This window comes from Giraffa tippelskirchi, chromosome 5 (assembly GCF_054371585.1).
Source record: "Giraffa tippelskirchi isolate mGirTip1 chromosome 5, T2T-mGirTip1v1.2.pri, whole genome shotgun sequence".
NCBI classification, from domain to species: domain Eukaryota; kingdom Metazoa; phylum Chordata; class Mammalia; order Artiodactyla; family Giraffidae; genus Giraffa; species Giraffa tippelskirchi.
The window spans coordinates 24235344-24247486 of record NC_137279.1 but is presented as its reverse complement, the minus strand read 5'-3'; the positions used below and the strand labels follow the sequence as shown (position 1 = coordinate 24247486).

The following is a 12143-nucleotide window of genomic DNA, read 5'->3' as shown; positions in this document are numbered from 1 at the left end:
TCTTAATCTACTCTAAATCATGGATTTTAAAATAATGATAACTTTTTTTTTTTAAAGAAAATCTCTATTCATAAAGGAATTTTTTTGTTCAGTGAGACTTTACTCCTCAGGCTACATCAGCTTTTAAAATTCTTAAGCCCCTCTAATTCCTTATCCCCTCCCTTACCTCTTTGCCTCCAATCCTTCCACAGATATTTTCTGAGTTCCTAGTATATTCAGTCACTGCTCAATTCGTATATTAAACACCCCTTTATACCATTTGTAATTAGTATTTTCTGTAGTGGGATGTGCAGGATAATCCATTGATGTTGGGGGCAGAGATATCTAAAGTTCCATTTGCAATTTTAAATTGCAAATACAAAATGATGTTAAGCTATACTCATATTTGCTGTGCTGTGGTACCTTACTAAGTCCTTGGGGCTAATGGCCACTTATCCCTTGTGGTTCAGGAGTGAGGTGGGGGAAGAAGGGACTTGCACACTTTGGAATGAAATAACAGTGATGCTCACACTCATGTATTCACTTTTAGAATATTCAGTTTTCTTGCAGTTTGCATGTGTTAGGTTAGGTGGATTTACAGGTTATCTAGTTCTAATCTTCATAGGATAGATGAATGGTTTACAAAGATTGATGTCACAGGATGCTACATATCAAGATATTAAAAAAGAGAAACACTACTCTTTTCCTTCAGTCAAAAACTAATATTATGATAATGGATGACAAAGCAACTACTTTGGGAAATAAATTCATGTTATAGGAAAGGATGTTTGAAACATTTGGCAATTTAAACATCACTGTGATTTTTCTGATTGAAAACTGCATGTCTGTGTTATTCAAAAACTCTTACCATTTTCTTTCTTTGAAATCTGGAATCATAAATTTGAAGAACATTTGAATCTTGTGCAAGTTAGTTGCAGGAAATTTGAGACTGATTGTTAGAAACATAAAAATTCACTGCCTTCTGGTTTATTAAGAATACTTTGAGAAAATGAGTAATTGCCTAGCCATATTTCAACAAAATGGTCGATGGGTGGGACTGAAACAAATGATGTGCCTCTGCTCTGTTAGTGTTTTCCAGATATGATCATGATTAAAACCATGAATCAAAAAACTGATTTGGGGAAGTTTTCAAACTGTCATTTCATAAACTGCTTGACAAACATATTAAAAGATAAGTAGTCATAGTGTATGATTCTGTCCATATGAAATGTTCAGAATAGATATGTCTATAGAGACAAAAAATAGACTACTGTTTGTCAGGGGATGGAGGAGGGAGGAATTGGGAGTGACTGCTAACAGGTTTGGGGTTACGTTTCGGGGTGATGGAAATATTCTGGCATTAGAGGTGATGGTTTCTCAACATTGTGAATATACTAAAAACCAGTGAATTGTACACTTTGGTGAATATTATGTCATGTAAAGTTTATCTTCATAGAAAAATTACTGAAAATGAAAAGTTAAATGACCCATATTTTATATTGAATAGTATTTTTGTAAAGCAAACATTTTTCATTTCAAAAAATCTTTTTTATAGTCTGTTTCTATGCTTTATAGTATTTTTATTAGTACAGTAGCACTTGGAATAATAAACATAAATAATAAATATACATATATTGGAAGTTTATGCTAAGACATTTTTATTAATGATACCATGTGAGCAAAAATGTCCAGAGACCATAACTCTTGGCATCAAATCACTTTTTCCTATGAGTAAGAAATTGTATACTTTTAATGACTGTTTATGGGGTAGCAGCTACTGTCATATTCCTTTCTCTGCTAAGAGGCTGTTAATTCATACCTTTTAAGATTTCAACTTTGGGAGAAAAATGAAAATAGCCTGCCACAATATTGTTTATAAACTCCTGATCATATAGTATATGTTTTTATGTGTGATAAAAGCTTTACTAAGCATATGCTTATACACATATACTAAACAACATGGTAGTTTTGAATATACAGTTTTCAGGAAAAAGATCCAAGAGACAGAATGGCATAAATGTTTTCATTGAATAAAATATTCCCAGACTCCTTTCACTCTGGAATTCTGATAGTGGTTTACTTTCTGCCTGTGAAGACTGGAGGGAGGAAAAAGCCATATTGTTTTTCTTTGGCAGTAGTAGGCAGATGCCTGGCCTTTGCCGCTTGTCAGATTTTCATCTGCTCTGGACATTTCCTTATGAATCACCCGCCTTCATTCTCTGTCCCTTTTTCCTACAGTTTCCTACCTTGATTAGCAGTGGCAACCTCCTGATTCTTTGGACTGTAGTTGTGGCAGGCCTAAAAGCTAGCAGTGATGTTCCCAATCTGTTGGTTCTTCCAGTGTTTAAGAACCTAAGTCCTTGCATTAATCCATTTTGAAATGTTTAGAACAGGTTCTGTGTCCCTGATTGAACTCTGTCTGAAATACTTGGTCTATGCTTGTCACCTTGTTGTCCCAAATGACTTCTCTACATCATGTTGTGTCCAGTAAAGAGAAAAGGAAAGACAAAAGCACCCAAACTTGAGGTTAAAGGAATAGTCCTCCAGACTGTGAAGTTCTGCCCAAGATTTCTGAAATCAACTACAAAAAATGGCATTGGGGATCCCCAGTGCCATTCTCACTTCATACTAGTTGGCTACAAATTTGGGGGTCCCCATAGACTCCCCTAGGCATGTAGCAAAGTGTTATACTTATGATTACAAGGTGTTTTTTTTTTAATAGCAAAAAGATATACATCAGATATAAATTAGAGTCAGCCAAAGGAAGAGATACTTTGGGCAGAATCTGGAACTGCGAGGGTTCCAAGGAAGCTTACATTTTCCTCAGGGACACCTTACCTTCCCAGCATCAATCTGTAGTAGTATGTATCACCAACCCAGGCATTTCAGCAAGCTTTGGTGTCCAGAATTTTTATTGGGGTTTCTTTATATATATAGTTAATCTAATCATATATGAATGATTGATTGAATCATTGCCAACCATTTGGTTGAACTAAGTCTTTAGTCTTCTTCTCTCCACTGAGATTGGATTGAAATCACCTGGCTCATCAACCCTATCCTCTAATTTCATGGTTGGTCTTTCTGGCTTGGCCAGCTCCCATGCTTAGTCCTCTTCTTAGAATGAACTGTCTATGGTCCTTCCTTGAGTCACCCAAAATGTAAGCATAAATTGTAAGAGGTGATTGGCGGGTCCCACCGTGAATGACAAAGATGCCTCTGTCATTTGGGAAATTCCAAGTGTTTAAAGGTTACCTTCCATGAGCCTGAACTTTCCTTGAATCTAGAACTCTCTTTGGCATATCTGGACCACGGGTGTCACCCTTATAAAGAGCTTTTCCTTAAACCCCCAAACAACAACGTCCACTTAATTTCCTTGACCAGGATTCTGTTACATGACTATCTCCATGGAATGGTGGGAAATATTTTTTTAAAATGGCTTGTTGCGGCTCCTCTTCATCCACTGAAATATGAGTTTATTAATAAGAAAGACTCGATACTAGGTAAACACCTGCCTTTCTCTGCAATACCTACCTGTTGATAGTGACAGTGATTGAGCTTTGTTGTGGAATAATTTATTATGAAAAGCATCTAAGCCTAGTAGCTTATTTTAGGACAGCAAGTGTTTACTAATCTCCACTTGAGATTGACTAATAATGTATAATTTAAAGATAGTATAATAAATATTTTCACCTTTGGTTTATAAATCAATGACCACATAAAATTTTTAATGTTATTAATATTTCTATCATTAACAGTACCATTTATCAAAAGAATTTTCATATAAACAATGTAGAAATGTGTGGCTCTGATCATGTGCCTTTATTCAGGCTTTCAAGTCATAACATTTCTGTGAGATTAAGTACAGTGGTATATTTAATTTCATTGTCTTCCTTGCTTGATAGCCAAACATAATAAAAATAAGATGAATAATGATAGTATTGAAAAAATAATTTTGTTCTTTCTCTATGCTTTAGGGTAGAAATCAGACAGCAAGTGCTTGTAGCCAAGAACATTAAGAATGCACTTTGGTGGTGAATGCATATGAGCTTAGGAGATGCTCAGGAGAAAGAACATGAATACCTAGAGGATTTTCAGTAAGATGTGCCTGTGTGTTTAGTCCAAAGCTGGTAGTATTTTCTGTTGGTCCCAGTAATCTCTCCTCTCTTATTAAGGGAATGGCAAGATTTCAAGGTCAGTTAATGAACTGGTTCAGCTTGAACAAATAAACTTGCTAAAATCCCAGCCAAAGGTATCAGATAATACAGGGAAGAAGGAAAAGGTGTTTGGGCTCTTAGGAGAAAAACTAGTCTGTTTATCATTTCATCCTTTAGTAGTAGTGTGCTAGTTCACTCTTTGAAAAGACAAATCGCATTCTGAAGCATTCTTTTCAGGTGAGATGGCATATAGCCAGCAGACTGGATCCAGCCTATCATCTGCTTTATGTAAGCATCAGTACAGTATCCATTGCTCGCTCAAGCTTGTACTTCCTGTTTCATAGACATACTATTCCTACTCTTTATTACTTACTCTGTGTTCTTCATCCATTGTAATATCTGACCAAGCCCTGAAATACGCTTGATTTTGTGACTCCATCATATTAGCATATCAACCTTTGCCTTAGGGGAGGGAGCTGTCACAGTTGCTTTTAGTTGATTAAAGCACTTTGCAAGCCTTTTTGACTGATAGGAAAAAGACTTTAGGGACCAAAGTTTTAAAAAGGATGAAAAACTCTAGACAGATTTAAGATGAACCAGGATAGGAGCTGCAGACTAAGTGGTAACCTTAATCTGGAGCTGAGGACCAAACAGAGCAAGCCCGATGAGCTGATCCATCTAAACCATGGAAAAATTGTGTTAACTCCAGTGCCAGGATCATGGAACTTTTAGGTACAACTTGCCTCGGTGAAAGCTATAACTCCACTTTGGGAGGAAATGGTGCTCACTCTGGAGGGAGGATGAGATGGTTGTATGACATCACCAGCTCAATGGACATAGTTTGAGCACACTCCAGGAGATAGTGAAGGAAGGAAAGCCTAGCGTGCTGCCGTCCATGGGGTCACAAAAAGTCAGACACGACTGAGCGACTGAACAACAACTGGAGGGAGACTGTGGGTTCAGATTTCAAGCTCTGCTGGTTACTAGCTTGTGACCTTGGGCAAATTCCTTAATTATCCTTCATCTCATTTATAAAGTGGTCTTAATAATACATATTGTACAGAATTGGGAGGATTGAATAAGATAATAAGATAGTTTACATAAAGCACTCAGAGCGTTCCTAATACATGGTAAGCACTCACTAGTGATAGGGGATGGGAAAAATTATAAAGCAGTGTATGTTTCAATGTTAAATGAGTAGCATGGAAAAGAAGGAAGTATGGAGATTACTATGTGTTCGTGATATCTGTGCAGGCTAAGGACATCCTCCTGAGAAATAAAGAGAAAGAAAGAAAATGAAATATGTGTAACACTTTTATGTACTTGTGCCACTGATTCATCCTTTAATTTATTAAACATGCAGGTGTTTTCTGTGTGAGGAGTAACACCAGTATCTTATCTAGTAGAAATCCACAGTCCAGTGGGGGAGTCAGTCTGGAAGGCAGAGGAATGGTGATGACATGTCACCTAGTGCTGTGACAGAGATAGGAACAGGGTGGTAGGAGAGTACAGAGACCGGAGCAGCTAACTCTCCTGCCTAGGAGCAAAGAACAGGAGGGTGTGTTTGCTGCTGCTGCTGCTAAGTCGCTTCACTCGTGTCCAACTCTGTGCGACCCCATAGATGGCAGCCCACCAGGCTCCCCCGTCCCTGGGATTCTCCAGGCAAGAATACTGGAGTGGGTTGCCATTTCCTTCTCCAATGCATGAAAGTGAAAAGTGAAAGTGAAGTCGCTCAGTCGTGTCCGACTCTTTGCGACCCCATGGACTGCAGCCTACCAGGCTCCTCCATCCATGGGGTTTCCCAGGCAAGAGTACTGGAGTGGGGTGCCATTGCCTTCTCTGTGTGTTTAGGCTGAAGCAGTGCCATACCCAAAGACACAGAGTTGTGAAAAGTTCTGCCGTGGTTAGAGGCTGTAGGAAATTCAGTATGAGCCACAGGGCACTCTTCATCGTCAACTTTAGGCCAGCAAGGACTGCATATGGATTTGCTCACCGCTGTAATCTTAACACTCAACTCTAGGACTGCCCTCTAGCAGATGCTAAAACATACTTGCTGAGAGAACCAGTGGAAAATGTGATGGGTATTATGTCTAGTGCTTTCATATGCCCTTTCCAGGTAAACCTGACAACTTCAGTGATGGAACTCCCATTTTTACCATCGATGGGATGGGAGGTTCAGAGAGTTTGAGAGACCTCCAGTTACTAAATAGCAGAGTCAGTATGTGAATACATAAACTAGAAAACTCTAAAATAGATGTCAAAGGTATAGGGCATTTTTATGTTTTGTCTTTTAAAGATCCTTTGGAAGGGAAAATTCTTTCTCTGTGTTTTCCCCATCATTAATCATTAAGGGTAATAAAAGGTTAAAGAAATAAAAGCAGTATTATCCCCTTTTCTCTACTTTATGCTGATCATTGTATGGAAATGAAACTTTAGTTTGCTTGAAGAATTCTGTTTATAGCAAAAAACATGTATAAACTTTCCAAATGATAGAAAATTTCTAACAGTACTTTATAGAATCAGTAATAGGAAAGCTGAAATCACCTAGCTTCAAGCTGTCCCTTTTCAAGTGGGTGTTCAGACATGTCTCCTAAAGTCAGCTTGAGGCTTCAACCACTGTCTGCTCCTACATGGTTTCTGCCAGAGGCTGAGGACACCAACACTGTTGATGGATTAATGGCAGACTTGTACCACATACTTCTGAAAGTATAAGTTCTTTATTGCTTATCATTGAGATTTCTTGTTATTTCTATTAAATTAGCATCCTTCATAATATTGAGTTGATCTGAAAGGGCAATGGAAGGATTGTAACCTCGCTGCTCCTTATAGAGACAAACAGAGTTTAGAGCTTCAAAGATTAGGATTAAATCTTTTTAAAAAGAATATTTAAGTTTGGTTGCAGTAGATCTTTGTTGCTGCATGCAGCTTTCTCTGGTTGTGGTGAGCTGGGGCTACTCTTCCTCATTGTGGTGCACGGGCTTCTCACTGTGGTGGCGTCTCTTGTTGCGGAGCTCAGGCTCTAGGTGTGTAGGCTTTAGTACTTGTGACTCACAGGCTCAGTAGTTGTGGTGCATGGGCTTAGTTGCTGCACAGCACGTGGAATCTTCCCAGACCAGGGATTGAACCTGTGTCCCCTGCATTGGTAGGCAGATTCTTGTCCACTGTACCACCAGGAAAGTCCAGAATTAAATCTTAATTGCTGGCTTTAGGAGCCACTGAGTAATGACGGCATTTTCACACATTATGAGCCGTTTGATGTAGGGAAGATTGTGTGTGTTTCAGGGCAATCTGCGTTTTATGTAGCTTTACAGAAATGTATGTGTGATTTTTGTAATTACATGGCATGTGTGGTATAGTTTATCAAGTCTGCTGATTACTGCTTATATAACATAGCAAATATTAGACTATAATTCTTTCCTTTCTTGTAGAAGTGATCTAATTGATAACATTCATACTTTATATTTTGTTAAAATCAGAAAATAAGCTTTTAATTGATAAGCTTTCAGAAGTAATGTTATCATAAGCCATTTCCTTCTCTCACTTAAATTTGCTTTTTTCCAAATGAATCTTTTATTTAAGAAGTGTATGTATATATGTGTACACAACGATTTCTTTTTAAAGGATTTAAATTCTAGTGCTAGATTGACCTGAATTTGAGTCTCACCCTTGCCATGTATTAACTTGTGATCTTGAGAAGTTATCTCAACTTTCTAAGCCTCAGCTTCATCATTTGTAAAGCACAGATAATAGTAGTACCTACTAGAATTGTTGAGGGAATTAAGTAAAATGATAAAGTGCTTGGTACATAGTGTGTATTTAAGATATGAGTGTATGGTATTAGTAATAATGGATATTTGTATCAGTGTATACTGCTACTTTAGTGTTAGTCAACTTCCAGTCACATAGTTTTCATGAGAGCATATGACGTGAACAACAGCTGATAGAATTGAGCATTAATCTTTTTAGAAGTATGAAAAATCAGATTTGTCTTGTTTGTTTTTTTTTTCCTTCTGGCTAGTGAATATCATGGAATGTTTGAATCCTTACACTTGGCTTTATAATGATTATATGAATTATTATTTAGTCATTATGCATATTCAAGTATATCATAAAGTTAAATGATATTCTCTAAAAATCACTCCTAATGACTATATGATGTAATCAAGACTGCAAGGCAGATACCAGTGTCATTCACTTATTAATTCACTCATTCAGTAACTCATTATTGAGCATCTTTTATGGGCCAGGCCCTGTGTGGTTTCTAAGCCTGTGTAGACAAAAGGGCCTCACAGCTTTGAGGAGCATGGCCTAGGGAAAGCCATACCTATATGCAGATAGATCAAATATATGATGATACAGGTTATAACAGGTATTTTAATCAGGTGTGTGGATTATGAAATAGGTAGTGGCAGCTGTGCTTGGGTGAATCAGGGAAGACTTTATGGGGAAGTTGATGCCTGAGATGGGAATTAAATATGTCTGAGTGGAATAGGGGAGGGAGTAGAGTAAGTAGGAGTAGCTTACATAATGATTCGGGTGCCCCTTGTTGACTTAGCTTGGATTATCCTGGAAGCCTTAGGAAGTGAAGTCATTGTGTTCCTTCCTTCCCTCACTTCCACCACAGTTGGCTAACTACATCCATTACTTATGGGTCAGTGTTTGTCCCCCTGGTAAAATGAAAAGAACATAATACAAGTTTATTCTTCTTAGAATAAATATGTGAAATGAAAAACCTCAGAAAATATGTCATATCAAAATGGATATTTATATTTAATTGATGTACCTAGAGTTGATGTAATCTTCATAATTGGTTGATGTACCTAGAGTTGAAGTAATAGAATTTGAACAAGTAATTTTACAGTATCTATTCGGTAAATATTTGAGTACCTATTGTGTGTCAGGTACTGTGCTAGGATGGTAATGCACATTCATTTTTAAAATCAGTGAATTGAAAAATACCATCTACTGGCTAAGTACAAACGGTATAAACTTACAAAGAAGAAGTCTAATTTGACATAGTACAGAGAGCATATGCTTAAACCTCTATCAGAGAGTAAAAACGGCGAAGTTGCAAGTATTACTTTGGTAGTTGCTGCCAAAAAATCTTTTTTGGGATATAAATAAAAAACAACAGTAAGAGTGGCCTGTTTTAAGATTCTGCAGGTTCTCTGCTTTCTTGAGCATTGTATGGATAGATAAAGCTTCACTCTGTTTATTCTTGTCAGGTTATTGGTACTGCTCAGAGTAAAGCCTGTCTTCTCTCTGTTCTCCAGTGTATTATTGTAGCAGATGGCTTTTAATAAAACATGTAGCTAAAGAAAAAATTTTACCCTATTTTAGTGGAATGTACTGTAATTATAATTACTGGACAGTCTCAAGAGGAAATGTTTAAATTGGTGTTTTTTTATGATCAAATGAAATTTAGTGAATATTTGAAAAGTGAAATTATGGAATCAGTTACATTTTCTTTTAAGTTTCCACAACCAAAGTAAACTTTGTATGTCATTTAGCCAGGTAGATATTTGCTTTTTCTTTACATGGCTTATTTTTTAAAACTCAATGCCGTATGTTAGTCAAATAACGTTTAACACTAGTTTCGTTGAGAGGCAGGGCATTGCTTAATTACAAAGCTGCTCTGTTCTCTGTCATCACCTTGTCTATTTGTAGGAAATGAGCTTTTTGATAGAATGGGGTTACTCCTGCTGAGTCTGTACTGTTGGTATTATAAAAGTCACAGACTCTTGTATGGGTATATTACTGATTATCGCCATAAAATTTATATAAACTTCTCCAGAAAATTTATAATTCTTTAAAATTTATTAACCAAAAAAATAAGGGGAGCAAGGACACTAAAGAATACCTACTGTGTTGTAATGAAATGACTTGAACATGTACATACTAGAAGGTCTATGTTAAAGGAAACTTAAGAGTTATTGAGATTCTTTAAGAAAATGTACCTTTTATTTTCTCTTTCATAATAAGGGCAATGGTTTCTTAATACATAATTATACCTTTGCTTGTTACTCACAGGATAAATTTTATTAAAATTTTGTTCTCATTACCTGAAATCTTTCATTTTCTATCATATCAATATGGACAACCACATGTATAAAAACTATGATGATATGTGTGAATCTGAGACTTCAGAAATTTCCCCCCAGCATCGATCGATATGTTTCTATAAAAAGTTAAAAATATATTCTTAATTGTTTTTGTGTACTTAAGTGATAATGTTCTACTTCTAGTACTAAGTATTATTTTTGTTATTCTTTAAACATAATAAATAGTTTTGAGGTAAATTAAAGGAAAAGATGATTTTCTAATGAATTAGAGTAGTTGTATACTGTTTTGAGAGAAGACTTTTGGGCTATTACTGAGCATGGATCCAGTGGTGTAAAAACTATATTTATAGCTAAAGAATTAAGGATAAGAGGAAAGCACTAATGTTTTTCTTAAATCTCATAATTTTCAAGAGGCTGAGGTTATAATGTGATTCCTGGGTCCCAGTTTTATAATAACTGTGTTGGACTTATCTGCACATATTTCTAGAGCATATTTATATTTTATTGGATAATGCAGTGTAATAAGTTTTCTCCAGGGTTTTTCTTTGGCTTTGATTTACTTTTCCATTCAAATTTGTTCTTAGATAAGTTTACTTCCCTGGTGACTCAGACTGTAAAGAATCCTCCTGCAGTGAGGGAGGCCTGGGTTCGATCCCTGGGTTGGGAAAATCCCCGGAGGAGGGCATGGCAACCCACTCCAGTATTCTTGTCTGGAGAATCCCCATAGACAGAGGAGCCTAGTGGGCTTTGGGGTTGCAAAGAGTCCTAGGGTTGCATGGGGTTATAAAGAGTCGGACACGACTGAGCGACTAAGGACAGCACATGTTTAGTATTAATTAGTGCCGAGGTTAAAAAAAAAAGAAAGACAGTGGACGAGGTTAAAAAAAAAAGAAGACAGTGGACATCCATGAGGCAGGCACCAAGATACCCCCTCTTCCAGCATATTACATATTTCTGTTTGTATTTTAGTGACAGTTTTAGTTGCAACTTCTTGCTTGATTACTTCATGACCTTCTCAGTATCTTCTCTTTCTATGTCTCTTTATACTTTATTTTTCTTTGTCTCTCCATCATATATTTCATTCTTTTTTATTACCTGCCTCCCTTTCTTAACTGTCATAATGTAGTTCTGAAAAGTGGGATTTTTTTTTTTTTAATTTGTTGTTTTTTATTTGTTGGGTTTCACATTACCAGTGAATTTCTCAGATTAGGCTGTGTTTTACTTTCATGGCTTTTAGTTGAGTTTTAAACTAACAAGACAGTAGATTGTGTCATCATACAGAAACTGTCATTTTGTTGTTCTTTGTATTCCCAGAGCCTGGCATTTGTCCTTCCTAAATATTTGTTGAGTGTCTATATGAATTAAATTCTTTAGGTTAGTACTTCATGATTTGAAGAAAAAAAGTAGGAGTTAATGGCTGTGACATTGTATGTGAAGAATTGGATTAGAAATTATGAGTGTTGGGTTTTTTTAAATAGAACATTTCAAGTTATAGATCAGAGCTGATTAACTGAAGCCTCACTTTTTTCATCACATTTAATGAGTAGCTTTTAGGGACCAGACCCAAGACTAGTCCTTGAAAAGTTGTCTTTTTAATTCATTCTTTTCTGTTATAATTACTTCTTTCCAGATTATGTAGTTCATATGTAATTATTGATATACGTACAAAGACCTGAAAATTTGACATGGACTATGTCTCTTACTGCAGAATCAATCCTAGTTCCTATTTCCTTTTTTCATCAAATAGGAAAAAAATAAGCAAAGGGAAAAAAACCCCAGAAGAACCACTGAATAAATTTAAGCTTATCATAGCCTTGGAAAAATTCAGTTTCTTTGTGAAATTTCTTGAAGTGCTTCAAGAAAATACTAGGTGAAGGCCATGTAGGGGATACTTTTGATGCTGCAAAATTTTTTCAGATTTAAAGCTTTAATGTACAAACTGACTTTT

The 12143-nt window shown here is 36.3% G+C and overlaps 1 protein-coding gene across 12 annotated transcripts in view; it reads left to right on the top strand.

The window, feature by feature from the left end:
• RABGAP1L (RAB GTPase activating protein 1 like) overlaps positions 1–12143 on the top strand; it is a 652518-nt gene that overhangs the window by 201631 nt on the left and 438744 nt on the right. The window lies entirely within an intron of this gene.